The following is a 15146-nucleotide window of genomic DNA, read 5'->3' on the forward strand; positions in this document are numbered from 1 at the left end:
ATGCATTGATTTAATATTTCTTCTGATGATAACTTATTAGTTGATAAATGCTTGCAACAGTGGGCGTTAAACAGCCTTCTTTTCTCAGTGGTAGAGCACTGGTCTTGTAAACCAGGGGTCGTGAGTTCTATCCTCATAGAAGGCACGTGATTTAATATTTCATGAGATGATAACTTATAAGTTGATAAATACTTGCAACAGTACGCAGTAACCAGCCTTCTTAGCTCAGCGGTAGAGCACTGGTCTCGTAAACCAGGGGTCGTGAGTTCAATCCTCACAGAAGGCATGCGTTTCAATATTTCATCTGATGATAACATATTTTTTGATAAATGCTCGCAACTGCACGTGTTAGCAGGCCTTCTTAGCTCAGTGCTGGGGCACATGTCTTGTAAATAAGGGGTCGTGAGTTCAATCCTCACATAAGGAATCTGTTTTAATATTTCATGTGATGATAACTAAGTATTTGATAAATGCTGCATCAGCAAGCCATAACCAGCCTTCTTAGTTCAGAGGCAGAGCACCGGTCTCCTAAACCAGGGGTCGTGGGTTAAAGCCTCACAGATTGCAAGCGTTTCAATATTTCATACGATGATAACATATTTCTTGATAAATGCTCGCAACTGCTCAAGTTAGAAGGCTTTCCCAGGTCAGTGCTGGGGCACATGTCTTGTAAATAAGAGGTCGTCAGTTCAATCCCCACGAAAGGCAAGTTGCTCAATATTTCACGCGATGATAAATTATTGGGTGATAAATGCTTCAAACAGTACAAGGCAATCAGCGTTCTTAGTTCAGTGGTAAAGCACTGGTCCTGTAAACCAGGGGTCGTGAGTTCAAACATCACAGAAGGCAAGTGTTTTCATATTTCTTCTGATGATAACTTATTAGTTGATAAATGCTTGAAACAGTGCGCGTTAACCAGCCTTCTTAGCTCAGTGGTAGAGCACTGGTCTTGTAAACCAGGGGTCGTGATTTCAATCCTCACAGAAGGCACGTGATTTAATATTTCATGCGATGATAACCTCCAATTTGATGAATGCTACAACCGTATACCGCAACCAGTCTTCTTAGCTCAGGTGTAGAGCACTGGTCTTGTAAACCAGGGGTCGTGAATTCAAACCTCACAGAAGGCAAGTGTGTTAATATTTCTTCTGATGATAACTTATTTGTTGATAAGTGCCAGCAACAGACCGGATCAAGCAGCCTTCTTAGCTCAGTGGTAGAGCACTGGTCTTGTAAACCAGGGGTCGTGAGTTCAATCCTCACAGAAGGCACGAGAGTTAATATTTCTTGCGATGATAACTTATAAGTTGATAAATGCTTGCAACAGGCGTGCAGTAACCAGCCTTCATAGCTCAGTGGTAGAGCACTGGTCCTGTAAACCAGGGGTCGTGAGTTCAAACATCACAGAAGGCAACTGTTTTAATATTTCATACCATGATAACTTATTATTTCATAAATGCTTGCAACAAGACGCTGTGACCAGCCTCCTTAGCTCAGCGGTAGAGCACTGGGCTCGTAAACCAGGGGTCGTGAGTTCAATCCTCACAGAAGGCACGTGATTTAATATTTCATGCGATGATAACTTATAATTCCATAAATGCTTGCAACAGTAACCCGTAACTAGCCTTCTTATTTCAGAGGCAGAGCACTCGTGTTGTAAATCAGGGGTCGTGAGTTCAATCCTCACAAAAGGCGAGTGTTTCAATATTTCAAGCGATGATAACCTCGAATTTGATAAATGCTACAACAGTAAACCGCAACTTATTAGTTGATAAATGCTTGAAACAGTGCGCGTTAACCAGCCTTCTTAGCTCAGTGGTAGAGCACTGGTCTTGTAAACCAGGGGTCGTAGGTTCAAACCTCACAGAAGCAAGTGATTTAATATTTCTTCTGATGATAAATTATTAGTTGATAAATGCTTGCAACAGTGCGGGTCAACCAGCGTTCTTAGTTCAGTGGTAGAGCACTGGTCTTGTAAACCAGGGGTCGTGAGTTCAATCCTCACAGAAGGCACGTGATTTAATATTTCATGCGATGATATCTTATAATTTGATAAATGCTTGCAACGGTATCCTCGTAATCAGCCTTCTTAGCTCAGAGGCAGAGCACTGGTCTCGTAAACCAGGGGTCGTGGGTACAAACCTCACAGAAGGCAAGTGATTTAATATTGCTTCTGATGATAACTTATTAGTTGATAAATGCTTGCAACAGTGCGCGTTAACCAGCCTTCTTAGCTCAGTGGTAGAGCACTGGTCTTGTAAACCAGTGGTCGTGAGTTCAAACCTCACAGAAGGCAAGTGATTTAATATTGCTTCTGATGATAACTTATTAGTTGATAAATGCTTGCAACAGTGCGCGTTAACCAGCCTTCTTAGCTCAGTGGTAGAGCACTGGTCTTGTAAACCAGGGGTCGTAGGTTCAAACCTCACAGAAGCAAGTGATTTAATATTTCTTCTGATGATAAATTATTAGTTGATAAATGCTTGCAACAGTGCGGGTCAACCAGCGTTCTTACTTCAGTGGTATAGCACTGGTCTTGTAAACCAGGGGTCGTGAGTTCAATCCTCACAGAAGGCACGTGATTTAATATTTCATGCGATGATATCTTATAATTTGATAAATGCTTGCAACGGTATCCTCGTAATCAGCCTTCTTAGCTCAGAGGCAGAGCACTGGTCTCGTAAACCAGGGGTCGTGGGTACAAACCTCACAGAAGGCAAGTGATTTAATATTGCTTCTGATGATAACTTATTAGTTGATAAATGCTTGCAACAGTGCGCGTTAACCAGCCTTCTTAGCTCAGTGGTAGAGCACTGGTCTTGTAAACCAGGGGTCGTGAGTTCAAACCTCTCAGAACGCACGTGATTTAATATTTCTTCTGATGATAACTTAGTATTTGATAAATGCTGCATCAGCAAGCCATAACCAGCCTTCTTAGTTCAGAGGCAGAGCACCGGTCTCCTAAACCAGGGGTCGTGGGTTCAAGCCTCGCAGATGGCAACTGTTTTAATATTTCTTCTGATCATAACTTATTAGTTGATAAATGCTTGCAACAGTGCGCGTTAACCAGCCTTCTTACCTCAGTGGTAGAACACTGGTCTTGTAAACCAGGGGTCGTGGGTTCAAACCTCACAGAAGGCAAGTGATTTAATATTGCTTCTGATGATATCTTATAATTTGATAAATGCTTGCAACAGTATCCTCGTAATCAGCCTTCTTAGCTCAGAGGCAGAGCACTGGTCTCGTAAACCAGGGGTCGTGGGTTCAAACCTCACAGAAGGCAAGTGATTTAATATTTCTTGCGATGATAACTTGCAATTTGATAAATGCTACAACAGTAAACCGCAACCAGTCTTCTTAGCTCAGTGGTAGGGAAGTGGTCTCGTAAACCAGGGGACGTGAGTTGAAACCTCAGAGAAGTTAAGTGTTTTAATATTTCATACGATGATAACCTATTATTTGATAAATGCTTGCAACAGTACGCTGCAACCAGCCTCCTTAGCTCAGCGGTAGAGCACTGGTCTCGTAAACCAGGGGTCGTGAGTTCAAACATCACAGAAGGCAACTGTTTTAATATTTCATACGATGATAACCTATTATTTGATAAATGCTTGCAACAGTACGCTGCAACCAGCCTCCTTAGCTCAGCGGTAGAGCACTGGTCTCGTAAACCAGGGGTCGTGAGTTCAATCCTCACAGAAGGCACGTGATTTAATATTTCATGCGATGATAACCTCCAGTTTGATGAATGCTACAACAGTATACCGCAACCAGTCTTTTTAGCTCAGGGGTAGAGCACTTGTCTTGTAAACCAGGGGTCGTGAATTCAAACCTGACAGAAGGCAAGTGTTTTAATACTTCTTCTGATGATAACTTATTAGTTGATAAATGCTTGCAACAGTGCGCGTTAACCAGCCTTCTTAGCTCAGTGGTAGAGCACTGGTCCTGTAAACCAGGGGTCGTGAGTTCAAACATCACAGAAGGCAACTGTTTTAATATTTCTTCTGATAATAACTCATTTGTTGATAAATACCAGCAAAAGTGCCCGCCAAGCAGCCTTCTTAGTTCAGTGGTAGAGCACTGGTCCTGTAAACCAGGGGTCGTGAGTTCAAACATCACAGAAGGCAACTGTTTTAATATTTCTTCTGATAATAACTCATTTGTTGATAAATACCAGCAAAAGTGCCCGCCAAGCAGCCTTCTTAGTTCAGTGGTAGAGCACTGGTCCTGTAAACCAGGGGTCGTGAGTTCAAACATCACAGAAGGCAACTGTTTTAATATTTCTTCTGATAATAACTCATTTGTTGATAAATACCAGCAAAAGTGCCCGCCAAGCAGCCTTCTTAGTTCAGTGGTAGAGCACTGGTCCTGTAAACCAGGGGTCGTGAGTTCAAACATCACAGAAGGCAACTGTTTTAATATTTCTTCTGATAATAACTCATTTGTTGATAAATACCAGCAAAAGTGCCCGCCAAGCAGCCTTCTTAGCACAGAGGCAGAGCACTGGTCTCGTAAACCAGGGGTCGTGCGTTGGATCCTCACAGAGGGCAAGCGTTTCAGTACTTCATCTGATGATAACATATTTCTTGATAAATGCTCGCAACTGCTCAAGTTAGAAGGCCTTCTTAGGTCAGTGCTGGGGCACATGTCTTGTAAATAAGGGGTCGTGAGTTCAATCTCCACGAAAGGCAAGTTGTTCAATATTTCACGTGATGATAAATTATTAGGTGATAAATGCTTCAAACAGTACAGCGCAATCAGCGTTCTTAGCTCACTGGTAAAGCACTGGTCCTGTAAACCAGGGGACGTGAGTTTAAACATCAGAGAAGGTAAGTGTTTTAATATTTCTTCTGATAATAAGTTATTTGTTGATAAATACTAGCAAATGTGCCCGCCAACCAGCCTTCTTAGTTCAGTGGTAAAGCACCGGTCCTGTAAACCAGGCGTCGTGAGTTCAAACATCACAGAAGGCAGGTGTTTTAATATTTCTTCTGATGATAACTTATTAGTTGATAAATGCTTGCAACAGTGCGCGTTAACCAGCCTTCTTAGCTCAGTGGTAGAGCACTGGTCTTGTATACCAGGTGTCGTGAGTTGAATCCTCACAGAAGGCACGTGATTTAATATTTCATGCGATGATAACTTATAAGTTGATAAATGCTTGCAACAGTATGCAGTAGCCAGCCTTCTTAGCTCAGCGATAGGGCACTGGTCTCGTAATCCAGGGGTCGTGAATTGGATCCTCACAGAAGGCAAGCGTTTCAGTACTTTACCTGATGATGAATTTTACAAGATAAATGCTCGCAACAGTCGGAGCTAAGCGACCTTCGTACTCCAGTCATAGAGCACTGGACTTGGAAACCAGGATTCGTGAGTTCAATCCTCACAGAAGGCACGTGTTGTAACATATCATCTGATGATTTATTAGTTGATACATGCTTGCAACAATACGCGTCAACCAGCCTTCTTAGCTGAGTGGTGGAGCACTGGTCTTGTAAACCATGGTCGTGAGTTCAATACTCACCGATGGCAACTGTTCCAATATTTCATCAGATGATAGCATATTACTTGATAAATGCTAGCAACTGCACGTGTTAGCACGCCTTCTTAGCTCAGCGCTGGAACACTGGTCTCGTAAACCAGGGGTCGTTGGATCAAACCTCACAGAAAGCAAGTGTCTTAATATTTCTTATGATAATAACTTATTTGTTGATAAGTGGCAGCTACGGTGCGCGTGAACAAGCCTTCTTAGCTCAGTGGTAGAGCACTGGTCTTGTAAACCAGGGGTCGTGAGTTCAATCCTCACAGAAGGCACGTGATTTTATATTTCTTGCGATGATAACTTATAAGTTGATAAATGCTTGCAACAAGCGTGCAGTAACCAGCCTTCTTAGCTCAGTGGTAGAGCACTGGTCCTGTAAACCAGGGGTCGTAAGTTCAAACATCACAGAGGGCAACTGTTTTAATATTTCATACCATGATAACTTATTATTTGATAAACGCTTGCAACAAGGCGCTGTGACCAGCCTCCTTAGCTCAGCGGTATAGCACTGGGCTCGTAAACCAGGGGTCGTGAGTTCAATCCTCACAGAAGGCACGTGATTTAATATTTCATGCGATGATAACTTTAATTCCATAAATGCTTGCAACAGTAACCCGTAACCAGCCTTCTTAGCTCAGAGGCAGAGCACTCGTGTTGTAAATCAGGGGTCGTGAGTTCAATCCTCACAAAAGGCGAGTGTTTCAATATTTCATGCGATGATAACCTCGAATTTGATAAATGCTACAACAGTAAACCGCAACTTATTAGTTGATAAATGCTTGCAGCAGTGCGCGTTAACCAGCCTTCTTAGCTCAGCGATAGGACACTGGTCTCGTAAACAATGGGTCGTGGGTTCAAACCTCACAGAAGGCAAGTGATTTAATATTTCTTCTGATGATAACTTATTAGTTGATAAATGCTTGCAACAGTGCGCGTTAACCAGCCTTCTTAGCTCAGTGGTAGAGCACTGGTCTTGTAAACCAGTGGTCGTGAGTTCAATCCTCACAGAAGGCACGTGATTTAATATTTCTTCTGATGATAACTTAGTATTTGATAAATGCTGCATCAGCAAGCCATAACCAGCCTTCTTAGTTCAGAGGCAGAGCACCGGTCTCCTAAACCAGGGGTCGTGGGTTCAAGCCTCACAGATGGCAAGTGTTTTAATATTTCTTATGATAATAGCTTATATGTTGATAAGTGCCAACAACAGTCCGGGTCAAGCAGACTTCTTAGCTCAGTGGTAGAGCACTGGTCTTGTAAACTAGGGATCGTGAGTTCAATCCTCACATAAGGCATCTGTTTCAATATTTCATGTGATGATAACTTGGTATTTGATAAATTTTGCATCAGCAAGCCATAAGCAGCCTTCTTAGTTCAGAGGCAGAGCACCGGTCTCGTAAACCAGGGGTCGTGGGTTCAAACCTCTCAGAAGGCAAGTGTTTTAATATTTCTTCTGATGATAAATTATTAGTTGATAAATGCTTGCAACAGTGCGGGTCAACCAGCGTTCTTAGTTCAGTGGTAGAGCACCGGTCTTGTAAACCAGGGGTCGTGAGTTCAATCCTCTCAGAAGGCACGTGATTTAATATTTCATGCGATGATATCTTATAATTTGATAAATGCTTGCAACGGTAACCCGTAATCAGCCTTCTTAGCTCAGAGGCAGTGCACTGGTCTCGTAAACCAGGGGTCGTGGGTTCAAACCTCACAGAAGGCAAGTGATTTAATATTGCTACTGATGATAACTTATTAGTTGATAAATGCTTGCAACAGTGCGCGTTAACCAGCCTTCTTAGCTCAGTGGTAGAGCACTGGTCTTGTAAACCAGGGGTCGTGAGTTCAAACCTCTCAGAACGCACGTGATTTAATATTTCTTCTGATGATAACTTACTATTTGATAAATGCTGCATCAGCAAGCCATAACCAGCCTTCTTAGTTCAGCGGCAGAGCACCGGTCTCCTAAACCAGGGGTCGTGGGTTCAAGCCTCGCAGATGGCAACTGTTTTAATATTTCTTCTGATCATAACTTATTAGTTGATAAATGCTTGCAACAGTGCGCGTTAACCGGCCTTCTTAGCTCAGTGGTAAAGCACTGGTCTTGTAAACCAGGGGTCGTGAGTTCAATCCTCACAGAAGGCATGTGATTTAATATTTCATGCGATGATAACTGATAGGTTGATAAATGCTTGCAACAGTGCGCGTTAACCAGCCTTCTTAGCACAGAGGCAGAGCACTGGTCTCGTAAACCAGGGGTCGTGCGTTGGATCCTCACAGAGGGCAAGCGTTTCAGTACTTCATCTGATGATGAATTTTACAAGATAAATGCTCGCAACAGTCGGAGCTAATCGACCTTCGTACTCCAGTCATAGAGCACTGGTCTTGGAAACCAGGATTCGTGAGTTCAAACCTCACAGAAGGCAAGTGATTTAATATTTCTTCTGATGATAACTTATTAGTTGATAAATGCTTGCAACAGTGCGCGTTAACCAGCATTCTTAGCTCAGTGGTAGAGCACCGGTCTCGTAAACCAGGGGTCGAGGGTTCAAACCTCACAGAAGGCAAGTGTTTTAATATTTCTGCTGATGATAAGTTATTAGTTGATAAATGCTTGCAACAGTGCGCGTTAACCAGCCTTCTTAGCTCAGTGGTAGTGCACTGGTCTTGTAAACCAGGGGTCGTGGGTTCAAACCTCACAGAAGGCAAGTGATTTAATATTTCATGCGATGATATCTTATAATTTGATAAATGCTTGCAACAGTATCCCCGCAATCAGCCTTCTTAGCTTAGAGGCAGAGCACTGGTCTCGTAAACCAGGGGTCGTGGGTTCAAACCTCACAGATGGCAAGTGATTTAATATTTCTACTGATGATAACTTATTTGTTGATAAGTGCCAGCAACAGTCCGGGTCAAGCAGCCTTCTTAGGCCAGTGGTAGAGCACTGGTCTTGTAAACCGGAGGTCGTGATTTCAATCCTCACAGAAGGCACGTGATTCAATATTTCTTGCGATGATAACCTGCAATTTGATAAATGCTACAACAGTAAACCGCAACCAGTCTTCTTAGCCCAGTGGTAGGGAAGTGGTCTCGTAAACCAGGGGACGTGAGTTGAAACCTCAGAGAAGTTAAGTGTTTTAATATTTCTTCTGATAATAACTCATTTGTTGATAAATACCAGCAAAAGTGCCCGCCAAGCAGCCTTCTTAGTTCAGTGGTAGAGCACTGGTCCTGTAAACCAGGGGTCGTGAGTTCAAACATCACAGAAGGCAACTGTTTTAATATTTCATACGATGATAACCTATTATTTGATAAATGCTTGCAACAGTACGCTGCAACCAGCCTCCTAAGCTCAGCGGTAGAGCACTGGTCTCGTAAACCAGGGGTCGTGAGTTCAATCCTCACAGAAGGCACGTGATTTAATATTTCATGCGATGATAACCTCCAATTTGATGAATGCTACAACAGTATACCACAACCAGTCTTCTTAGCTCCGGGGTAGAGCACTTGTCTTGTAAACCACAGATCGTGGGTTCAAACCTCACAGAAGGCAAGTGTTTTAATATTTCTTCTGATGATAACTTATTAGTTGATAAATGCTTGCAACAGTGCGCGTTAACCAGCCTTCTTAGCTCAGAGACAGAGCACTGGTCTCGTAAACCACGGATCGTGGGTTCAAACCTCACAGAAGGCAAGTGTTTTAATATTTCTTCTGATGATAACTTATTAGTTGATAAATGCTTGCAACAGTGCGCGTTAACCAGCCTTCTTAGCTCAGTGGTAGAGCACTGGTCTTGTAAACCAGGGGTCGTGAGTTCAATCCTCACAGAAGGCACGTGATTTAATATTTCTTGCGATGATAACTGATAAGTTGATAAATGCTTGCAACAGTAACCCGTAACCAGCCTTCTTAGCTCAGAGGCAGAGCACTGGTCTCGTAAACCAGGGGTAGTAGGTTCAATACTCACAGATGGCAAATGTATCAATATATCAGCTGATGATAACATATTTCTTGATAAATGCTCGCAACTGCTCAAGTTAGAAGGCCTTGTTAGGTCAGTGCTGGGGCACATGTCTTGTAAATAAGGGGTCGTGAGTTCAATTTCCACGAAAGGCAAGTTGTTAAATATTTCACGTGATGATAAATTATTAGTTGTTAAATGCTTCAAACAGTACTGGTAATCAGCGTTCTTAGCTCAATGGTAGAGCACTGGTCCTGTAAACCCGGGGTCGCGGGTTCAAACCTCACAGAAAGCAAGTGTTTTAATATTTCTTCTGATGATAACTTATTAGTTGATAAATGCTTGCAACAGTGCGCGTTAACCAGCCTTCTTAGCTCAGAGGCAGAGCACTGGTCTCGTAAACCAGGGGTCGTGGGTTCAAACCTCACAGAAGGCAAGTGTTTTAATATTTCTTCTGATGATAACTTGTTAGTTGATAAATGCTTGCAACAGTGCGCGTTAACCGGCCTTCTTAGCTCAGTGGTAGAACACTGGTCTTGTACACCAGGGGTCGTGGGTTCAAACCTCACTGAAGGCAAGTGATTTAATATTTCTTCTGATGATAACTTATTAGTTGATAAATGCTAGCAACAGTGCGCGTTAACCAGCCTTCTTAGTTCAGTGGTAGAGCGCTGGTCTTGTAAACAAGGGGTCGTCAGTTCAATCCTCACAGAAGGCACGTGATTAATATTTCTTGCGATGATAACTTATAAGTTGTTAAAAGCTTGCAACAAGTATGCAGTAACCAGACTTCTTAGCTCAGTGGTAGAGCACTGGTCCTGTAAACCAGGGGTCGTGAGTTCAAACGTCACAGAAGGCAACTGTTTTAATATTTCATACGATGATAACTTATCATTTGATAAATGCTTGCAACAGTACGCCGCAACCAGCCTCCTCAGCTCAGCGGTAGAGCACTGGTCTCGTAAACCAGGGGTCGGGAGTTCAATCCTCACAGAAGGCACGTGATTTAATATTTCATGCGTTGATAACTTATAATTCCATAAACGCTTGCAACAGTAACCCGTAACCAGCTTTCTTAGCTCAGAGCAGAGCACTCGTGTGGTAAATCAGGGGTCGTGAGTTCAATCGTCACAAAAGGCGAGTGTTGCGATATTTCATGCGATGATAACCTCGAATTTGATAAATGCTACAACAATGAACCGCAACCAGTCTTCTTAGCTCAGGGGTAGAGCACTGGTTTTATAAACCGTGGGTCGTGAGTTCAAACGTCACAGAAGGCTAGTGTGTTAATATATCTTCTGATGATAACTTATTTGTTGATAAGTGCCAGCAACAGTCCGGGTCAAGCAGCCTTCTTAGCTCAGTGGTAGAGCACTGGTCTTGTAAACTAGGGATCGTGAGTTCAATCCTCACATAAGGCAGCTGCTTTTATATTTCATGTGATGATAACTTAGTATTTGATAAATGCTGATTCAGCAAGCCATAACCAGCCTTCTTAGCTCAGAGGCAGAGCACTGGTCTCGTAAACCAGGGGTCGTGGGTTCAAACCTCACAGAAGGCAAGTGTTTTAATATTTCTTCGGATGATAACTTATTAGTGATAAATGCTTGCAACAGTGCGCGTTAACCAGCCTTCTTAGCTCAGAGGCAGAGCACTGGTTTCGTAAACCAGGGTTAGTGAGTTCAATACTCACAGATGGCAAATGTTTCAATACTTCATCTGATGATAACATATTTCTTGATAAATGCTCACAACTGTTCAAGTTAGAAGGCCTTCTTAGGTCAGTGCTGAGGCACATGTCTTGTAAATAAGGGGTCGTGAGTTCAATCTCCACGAAAGGCAAGTTGTTCAATATTTCACTTGATGATAAATTATTGGGTGATAAATGCTTCAAACAGTACAGCGCAATCAGCGTTCGTAGCTCAGTGGTAAAGCACTGGTCCTGTAAACCAGGGGTCGTGAGGTCAAACATCACAGAAGGCAAGTGTTTTAATATTTCTTCTGATGATAACTTATTAGTTGATAAATACTAGCAAAAGTGCCCGCCAACCAGCCTTCTTAGTTCAGTGGTAAAGCACTGGTCCTGTAAACCAGGGGTCGTGAGTTCAAACATCACAGAAGGCAAGTGTTTTAAAATTTCTTCTGATGATAACTCATTAGTTGATAAATGCTTGCAACAGCGCGCGTTAACCAGCCTTCTTAGCTGAGTGGTAGAGCACTGATCTTGTATACCAGGGGTCGTGAGTTCAATCCTCACAGAAGGCACGTGATTTAATTTTTAATGCGATGATAACTTATAAGTTGATAAATGCTTGCAACAGTAGGCAGTAGCCAGCCTTCTTAGCTCAGCGATAGGGTACTGGTCACGTAATCCAGGGGTCGTGAGTTGGATCCTCACAGATGGCAAGCGTTTCAGTACTTTACCTGATGATGAATTTTACAAGATAAATGCTCGCAACAGTCGGAGCTAAGCGACCTTCGAACTCCAGTCATAGAGCACTGGACTTGAAACAGGGATTCGTGAGTTCAATCCTCACAGAAGGCACGTGTTTTAACATATCATCAGATGACTTATTAGTTGATACATGCTTGCAACAATACGCGTCAACCAGCCTTCTTAGCTGAGTGGTGGAGGACTGGTCTTGTAAACCAGGGTCGAGAGTTCAATACTCACCGATGGCAACTATTCCAATATTTCATCAGATGATAGCATATTACTTGATAAATGCTAGCAACTGCACGTGTTAGCACGCCTTCTTAGCTCAGTGCTGGAACACTGGTCTTGTAAACCAGGGGTTGTGGGTTCAAACCTCACAGAAGGCAAGTGATTTAATATTTCTTCTGATGATAACTTATTAGTTGATGAATGCTTGCAACAGTGCGCGTTAACCAGCCTTCTTAGTTCAGTGGTAGAGCACTGGTCTCGTAAACCAGGGGTCGTTGGATCAAACCTCACAGAAAGCAAGTGTTTTAATATTTCTTATGATAATAACTTATTTGTTGATAAGTGGCAGCTACGGTGCGCGTCAACAAGCCTTCTTCGCTCAGTGGTAGAGCACTGGTCTTTAAACCAGGGGTCGTAAGTTCAATCCTCACAGAAGGCACGTGATTTTATATTTCATGAGATGATAACTTATAATTTGATAAAAGCTTGCAACAGTATGCAGTAACCACCCTTCCTAGCTCAGCGATAGCGCACCAGTCTCGTAAACCAGGGGTCGTGGGTTCAAACCTCACAGAATACATTGATTTAATATTTCTTCTGATGATAACTTATTAGTTGATAAATGCTTGCAACAGTGGGCGTTAACCAGCCTTCTTTTCTCAGTGGTAGAGCACTGGTCTTGTAAACCAGGGGTCGTGAGTTCAATCCTCAGAGAAGGCACGTGATTTAATATTTCATGAGATGATAACTTATAAGTTGATAAATACTTGCAACAGTACGCAGTAACCAGCCTTCTTAGCTCAGCGGTAGAGCACTGGTCTCGTAAACCAGGGGTCTTGATTTCAATCCTCACAGAAGGCATGCGTTTCAATATTTCATCTGATGATAACATATTTTTTGATAAATGCTCGCAACTGCACGTGTTAGCAGGCCTTCTTAGCTCAGTGCTGGGGCACATGTCTTGTAAATAAGGGGTCGTGAGTTCAATCCTCACATAAGGCATCTGTTTTAATATTTCATGTAATGATAACTCAGTATTTGATAAATGCTGCATCAGCAAGCCATAACCAGCCTTCTTAGTTCAGAGGCAGAGCACCGGTCTCCTAAACCAGGGGTCGTGGGTTCAAGCCTCACAGATTGCAAGCGTTTCAATATTTCATCTGATGATAACATATCTCTTGATAAATGCTCGCAACTGCGCAAGTTAGAAGGCCTTCTTAGGTCAGTGCTGGGGCACATGTCTTGCAAATGTGAGTTCAATCTCCACGAAAGGCAAGTTGTTCAATATTTCACGTGATGATAAATTATTAGGTGATAAATGCTTCAAACAGTACAGCGCAATCAGCGTTCTTAGCTCAGTGGTAAAGCACTGGTCCTGTAAACCAGGGGACGTGCGTTTAAACCTCAGAGAAGGTAAGTGTTTTAATATTTTTTCTGATAATAACTTATTTGTTGATAAATACTAGCAAAAGTGCGCGTTAACCAGCCTTCTTAGCTCAGAGGCAGAGCACTGGTCTCGTAAACCAGGGGTCGTGGGTTCAAACCTCACAGAAGGCAAGTGTTTTAATATTTCTTCTGATGATAACTTATTAGTTGATAAATGCTTGCAACAGTGCGCGGTAACCAGCCTTCTTAACTCAGTGGTAGAGCACTGGTCTTGTAAACCAGGGGTCGTGAGTTCAATCCTCACAGAAGGCACGTGATTTAATATTTCTCGCGATGATAACTTATAAGTTGATAAATGCTTGCAACAAGTGTGCAGTAACCAGCCTTCTTAGCTCAGTGGTAGAGCACTGGTCCTGTAAACCAGGGGTCGTGAGTTCAAACACCACGAAAGGCAACTGTTTTAATATTTCATACGATGATAACTTATTATTTGATAAATGCTTGCAACAGTACGCTGTATCCAGCCTCCTTAGCTCAGCGGTAGAGCACTGGGCTCGTAACCCAGGGGTCGTGAGTTCAATCCTCACAGAAGGAGCGTGATTTAATATTTCATGCGATGATAACTTATAATTCCATAAATGCTTGCAACAGTAACCCGTAACCAGCCTTCTTAGCTCAGAGGCAGAGCACTCGTGTTGTAAATCAGGGGTCAGGTAACATATTTTTTGATAAATGCTCGCAACTGCACGTGTTAGCAGGCCTTCTTAGCTCAGTGCTGGGGCACATGTCTTTTAAATAAGAGGTCGTGGGTTCAATCCTCACATAAGGAATCTGTTTTAATATTTCATGTGATGATAACTTAGTATTTGATAAATGCTGCATCAGCAAGCCATAACCAGCCTTCTTAGTTCAGAGGCAGAGCACCGGTCTCCTAAACCAGGGTTCGTGGGTTCAAGCCTCACAGATGGCAAGTGTTTTATTATTTCTTCTGATGATAACTTATTTGTTGATAAGTGCCAGCAACAGTCCGGGTCAAGCAGACTTCCTAGCTGAGTGGTAGAGCACTGGTCTTGTAAACTAGGGATCGTGAGTTCAATCCTCACATAAGGCATCTGTTTTAATATTTCATGTGATGATAACTTAGTGTTTGATAAATGCTGCATCAGCAAGCCATAACCAGCCTTCTTAGTTCAGAGGCAGAGCACCGGTCTCGTAAACCAGGGGTCGTGCGTTCAAACCTCACAGAAGGCAAGTGTTTTAATATTTCTTCTGATGATAACTTATTAGTTGATAAATGCTTGCAACAGTGCGCGTTAACCAGCTTTCTTAGCTCAGTGATAAAGCACTGGTCTTTTAAACCAGGGGTCGTGAGTTCAAACCTCACAGAAGGCAAGTGTTTCAATATTTCATACGATGATAACTTATTATTCGATAAATGCTTGCAACAGTACGCAGCAACCAGCCTCCTTAGCTCAGCGGTAGAGCACTGGTCTCGTAAACCAGGGGTCGTGAGTTCAATTCTCACAGAAGGCACGTGATTTAATATTTCATGCGATGATAACCTCGAATTTGATGAATGCTACAACAGTATACCGCA

The 15146-nt window shown here is 42.7% G+C and overlaps 42 non-coding genes across 42 annotated transcripts; all 42 read left to right on the forward strand.

The window, feature by feature from the left end:
- Window positions 1-214: 214 nt before the first annotated feature.
- On the forward strand, window positions 215-286 carry TRNAT-CGU (transfer RNA threonine (anticodon CGU)). Its single transcript has one exon. It is a non-coding gene; the product is annotated as a tRNA-Thr (tRNA).
- Window positions 287-918: 632 nt separating this feature from the next.
- TRNAT-UGU (transfer RNA threonine (anticodon UGU)) lies at window positions 919-990 on the forward strand. The gene has a single exon. It is a non-coding gene; the product is annotated as a tRNA-Thr (tRNA).
- A 209-nt stretch (window positions 991-1199) lies between these two features.
- On the forward strand, window positions 1200-1271 carry TRNAT-UGU (transfer RNA threonine (anticodon UGU)). Its single transcript has one exon. It is a non-coding gene; the product is annotated as a tRNA-Thr (tRNA).
- A 70-nt stretch (window positions 1272-1341) lies between these two features.
- On the forward strand, window positions 1342-1413 carry TRNAT-UGU (transfer RNA threonine (anticodon UGU)). Its single transcript has one exon. It is a non-coding gene; the product is annotated as a tRNA-Thr (tRNA).
- A 69-nt stretch (window positions 1414-1482) lies between these two features.
- Window positions 1483-1554, forward strand: TRNAT-CGU (transfer RNA threonine (anticodon CGU)). The gene has a single exon. It is a non-coding gene; the product is annotated as a tRNA-Thr (tRNA).
- Window positions 1555-1941: 387 nt separating this feature from the next.
- On the forward strand, window positions 1942-2013 carry TRNAT-UGU (transfer RNA threonine (anticodon UGU)). Its single transcript has one exon. It is a non-coding gene; the product is annotated as a tRNA-Thr (tRNA).
- A 70-nt stretch (window positions 2014-2083) lies between these two features.
- On the forward strand, window positions 2084-2155 carry TRNAT-CGU (transfer RNA threonine (anticodon CGU)). Its single transcript has one exon. It is a non-coding gene; the product is annotated as a tRNA-Thr (tRNA).
- Window positions 2156-2224: 69 nt separating this feature from the next.
- TRNAT-UGU (transfer RNA threonine (anticodon UGU)) lies at window positions 2225-2296 on the forward strand. The gene has a single exon. It is a non-coding gene; the product is annotated as a tRNA-Thr (tRNA).
- Window positions 2297-2647: 351 nt separating this feature from the next.
- On the forward strand, window positions 2648-2719 carry TRNAT-CGU (transfer RNA threonine (anticodon CGU)). Its single transcript has one exon. It is a non-coding gene; the product is annotated as a tRNA-Thr (tRNA).
- Window positions 2720-2788: 69 nt separating this feature from the next.
- Window positions 2789-2860, forward strand: TRNAT-UGU (transfer RNA threonine (anticodon UGU)). Its single transcript has one exon. It is a non-coding gene; the product is annotated as a tRNA-Thr (tRNA).
- Window positions 2861-3069: 209 nt separating this feature from the next.
- On the forward strand, window positions 3070-3141 carry TRNAT-UGU (transfer RNA threonine (anticodon CGU)). Its single transcript has one exon. It is a non-coding gene; the product is annotated as a tRNA-Thr (tRNA).
- Window positions 3142-3211: 70 nt separating this feature from the next.
- TRNAT-CGU (transfer RNA threonine (anticodon CGU)) lies at window positions 3212-3283 on the forward strand. Its single transcript has one exon. It is a non-coding gene; the product is annotated as a tRNA-Thr (tRNA).
- A 209-nt stretch (window positions 3284-3492) lies between these two features.
- Window positions 3493-3564, forward strand: TRNAT-CGU (transfer RNA threonine (anticodon CGU)). Its single transcript has one exon. It is a non-coding gene; the product is annotated as a tRNA-Thr (tRNA).
- Window positions 3565-3633: 69 nt separating this feature from the next.
- Window positions 3634-3705, forward strand: TRNAT-CGU (transfer RNA threonine (anticodon CGU)). The gene has a single exon. It is a non-coding gene; the product is annotated as a tRNA-Thr (tRNA).
- Window positions 3706-3914: 209 nt separating this feature from the next.
- TRNAT-UGU (transfer RNA threonine (anticodon UGU)) lies at window positions 3915-3986 on the forward strand. Its single transcript has one exon. It is a non-coding gene; the product is annotated as a tRNA-Thr (tRNA).
- Window positions 3987-4055: 69 nt separating this feature from the next.
- Window positions 4056-4127, forward strand: TRNAT-UGU (transfer RNA threonine (anticodon UGU)). The gene has a single exon. It is a non-coding gene; the product is annotated as a tRNA-Thr (tRNA).
- A 69-nt stretch (window positions 4128-4196) lies between these two features.
- TRNAT-UGU (transfer RNA threonine (anticodon UGU)) lies at window positions 4197-4268 on the forward strand. Its single transcript has one exon. It is a non-coding gene; the product is annotated as a tRNA-Thr (tRNA).
- Window positions 4269-4337: 69 nt separating this feature from the next.
- Window positions 4338-4409, forward strand: TRNAT-UGU (transfer RNA threonine (anticodon CGU)). The gene has a single exon. It is a non-coding gene; the product is annotated as a tRNA-Thr (tRNA).
- Window positions 4410-5042: 633 nt separating this feature from the next.
- Window positions 5043-5114, forward strand: TRNAT-UGU (transfer RNA threonine (anticodon UGU)). The gene has a single exon. It is a non-coding gene; the product is annotated as a tRNA-Thr (tRNA).
- A 628-nt stretch (window positions 5115-5742) lies between these two features.
- On the forward strand, window positions 5743-5814 carry TRNAT-UGU (transfer RNA threonine (anticodon UGU)). Its single transcript has one exon. It is a non-coding gene; the product is annotated as a tRNA-Thr (tRNA).
- Window positions 5815-6025: 211 nt separating this feature from the next.
- TRNAT-CGU (transfer RNA threonine (anticodon CGU)) lies at window positions 6026-6097 on the forward strand. The gene has a single exon. It is a non-coding gene; the product is annotated as a tRNA-Thr (tRNA).
- A 387-nt stretch (window positions 6098-6484) lies between these two features.
- TRNAT-UGU (transfer RNA threonine (anticodon CGU)) lies at window positions 6485-6556 on the forward strand. The gene has a single exon. It is a non-coding gene; the product is annotated as a tRNA-Thr (tRNA).
- Window positions 6557-7187: 631 nt separating this feature from the next.
- Window positions 7188-7259, forward strand: TRNAT-CGU (transfer RNA threonine (anticodon CGU)). Its single transcript has one exon. It is a non-coding gene; the product is annotated as a tRNA-Thr (tRNA).
- A 69-nt stretch (window positions 7260-7328) lies between these two features.
- On the forward strand, window positions 7329-7400 carry TRNAT-UGU (transfer RNA threonine (anticodon UGU)). Its single transcript has one exon. It is a non-coding gene; the product is annotated as a tRNA-Thr (tRNA).
- Window positions 7401-7609: 209 nt separating this feature from the next.
- TRNAT-UGU (transfer RNA threonine (anticodon UGU)) lies at window positions 7610-7681 on the forward strand. Its single transcript has one exon. It is a non-coding gene; the product is annotated as a tRNA-Thr (tRNA).
- Window positions 7682-8031: 350 nt separating this feature from the next.
- TRNAT-CGU (transfer RNA threonine (anticodon CGU)) lies at window positions 8032-8103 on the forward strand. The gene has a single exon. It is a non-coding gene; the product is annotated as a tRNA-Thr (tRNA).
- Window positions 8104-8172: 69 nt separating this feature from the next.
- TRNAT-UGU (transfer RNA threonine (anticodon UGU)) lies at window positions 8173-8244 on the forward strand. The gene has a single exon. It is a non-coding gene; the product is annotated as a tRNA-Thr (tRNA).
- Window positions 8245-8314: 70 nt separating this feature from the next.
- On the forward strand, window positions 8315-8386 carry TRNAT-CGU (transfer RNA threonine (anticodon CGU)). Its single transcript has one exon. It is a non-coding gene; the product is annotated as a tRNA-Thr (tRNA).
- A 350-nt stretch (window positions 8387-8736) lies between these two features.
- On the forward strand, window positions 8737-8808 carry TRNAT-UGU (transfer RNA threonine (anticodon UGU)). Its single transcript has one exon. It is a non-coding gene; the product is annotated as a tRNA-Thr (tRNA).
- Window positions 8809-8877: 69 nt separating this feature from the next.
- On the forward strand, window positions 8878-8949 carry TRNAT-CGU (transfer RNA threonine (anticodon CGU)). The gene has a single exon. It is a non-coding gene; the product is annotated as a tRNA-Thr (tRNA).
- Window positions 8950-9299: 350 nt separating this feature from the next.
- Window positions 9300-9371, forward strand: TRNAT-UGU (transfer RNA serine (anticodon UGA)). Its single transcript has one exon. It is a non-coding gene; the product is annotated as a tRNA-Thr (tRNA).
- Window positions 9372-9862: 491 nt separating this feature from the next.
- TRNAT-CGU (transfer RNA threonine (anticodon UGU)) lies at window positions 9863-9934 on the forward strand. The gene has a single exon. It is a non-coding gene; the product is annotated as a tRNA-Thr (tRNA).
- A 69-nt stretch (window positions 9935-10003) lies between these two features.
- TRNAT-UGU (transfer RNA threonine (anticodon UGU)) lies at window positions 10004-10075 on the forward strand. The gene has a single exon. It is a non-coding gene; the product is annotated as a tRNA-Thr (tRNA).
- Window positions 10076-10426: 351 nt separating this feature from the next.
- Window positions 10427-10498, forward strand: TRNAT-CGU (transfer RNA threonine (anticodon CGU)). The gene has a single exon. It is a non-coding gene; the product is annotated as a tRNA-Thr (tRNA).
- Window positions 10499-10847: 349 nt separating this feature from the next.
- On the forward strand, window positions 10848-10919 carry TRNAT-UGU (transfer RNA threonine (anticodon UGU)). The gene has a single exon. It is a non-coding gene; the product is annotated as a tRNA-Thr (tRNA).
- A 68-nt stretch (window positions 10920-10987) lies between these two features.
- On the forward strand, window positions 10988-11059 carry TRNAT-CGU (transfer RNA threonine (anticodon CGU)). Its single transcript has one exon. It is a non-coding gene; the product is annotated as a tRNA-Thr (tRNA).
- A 632-nt stretch (window positions 11060-11691) lies between these two features.
- TRNAT-UGU (transfer RNA threonine (anticodon UGU)) lies at window positions 11692-11763 on the forward strand. Its single transcript has one exon. It is a non-coding gene; the product is annotated as a tRNA-Thr (tRNA).
- Window positions 11764-12952: 1189 nt separating this feature from the next.
- Window positions 12953-13024, forward strand: TRNAT-CGU (transfer RNA threonine (anticodon CGU)). Its single transcript has one exon. It is a non-coding gene; the product is annotated as a tRNA-Thr (tRNA).
- Window positions 13025-13648: 624 nt separating this feature from the next.
- On the forward strand, window positions 13649-13720 carry TRNAT-CGU (transfer RNA threonine (anticodon CGU)). Its single transcript has one exon. It is a non-coding gene; the product is annotated as a tRNA-Thr (tRNA).
- Window positions 13721-13789: 69 nt separating this feature from the next.
- On the forward strand, window positions 13790-13861 carry TRNAT-UGU (transfer RNA threonine (anticodon UGU)). The gene has a single exon. It is a non-coding gene; the product is annotated as a tRNA-Thr (tRNA).
- A 211-nt stretch (window positions 13862-14072) lies between these two features.
- On the forward strand, window positions 14073-14146 carry TRNAT-CGU (transfer RNA threonine (anticodon CGU)). Its single transcript has one exon. It is a non-coding gene; the product is annotated as a tRNA-Thr (tRNA).
- Window positions 14147-15010: 864 nt separating this feature from the next.
- TRNAT-CGU (transfer RNA threonine (anticodon CGU)) lies at window positions 15011-15082 on the forward strand. Its single transcript has one exon. It is a non-coding gene; the product is annotated as a tRNA-Thr (tRNA).
- Window positions 15083-15146: the final 64 nt, after the last annotated feature.

Source organism: Anabrus simplex, chromosome 3 (assembly GCF_040414725.1).
Source record: "Anabrus simplex isolate iqAnaSimp1 chromosome 3, ASM4041472v1, whole genome shotgun sequence".
Lineage (NCBI taxonomy): Eukaryota > Metazoa > Arthropoda > Insecta > Orthoptera > Tettigoniidae > Anabrus > Anabrus simplex.